Consider the following 618-nt stretch of genomic DNA (forward strand, 5'->3'; position numbering starts at 1 on the left):
GCACGGGCTGGACACCTCGCTCCGCCGAATCGGTTTTTTCCTTTTTTTCCGAAAAATAAATTTTTGTAATTTTTTTTAATGTTAAAAACGTTAATAAACTTCATGTTTACGCATGGATTAAACATTGAAATAATTTTAAAACGCTTATTAAAAAAGTTGGTGTCGACCGTGGGACTTAGAAAAATTTCGGGAAGTCCGATTCGCCTGCTGGAATTACCGCACGGGCAGGACACCTCGCTCCGACGAATCGGTTTTTTCCATTTTTTCCGAAAAATAAATTTTTGTAATTTTTTTTAATGTTAAAAACGTTAATAAACTTCATGTTTACGCATGGATTAAACATTGAAATAATTTTAAAACGCTTATTAAAAAAGTTGGTGTCGACCGTGGGACTTAGAAAAATTTCGGGAAGTCCGATTCGCCTGCTGGAATTACCGCACGGGCAGGACACCTCGCTCCGACGAATCGGTTTTTTCCATTTTTTTTGAAAAATAAATTTTTGTAATTTTTTTTAACGTTGAAAACGTTAATAAACATCATGTTTACGCATGGATTAAACATTGAAATAATTTTAAAACGCTTATTAAAAAAGTTGGTGTCGACCGTGGGACTTAGAAA

Source organism: Nomia melanderi, unplaced genomic scaffold, assembly GCF_051020985.1.
Source record: "Nomia melanderi isolate GNS246 unplaced genomic scaffold, iyNomMela1 scaffold0640, whole genome shotgun sequence".
NCBI lineage: Eukaryota > Metazoa > Arthropoda > Insecta > Hymenoptera > Halictidae > Nomia > Nomia melanderi.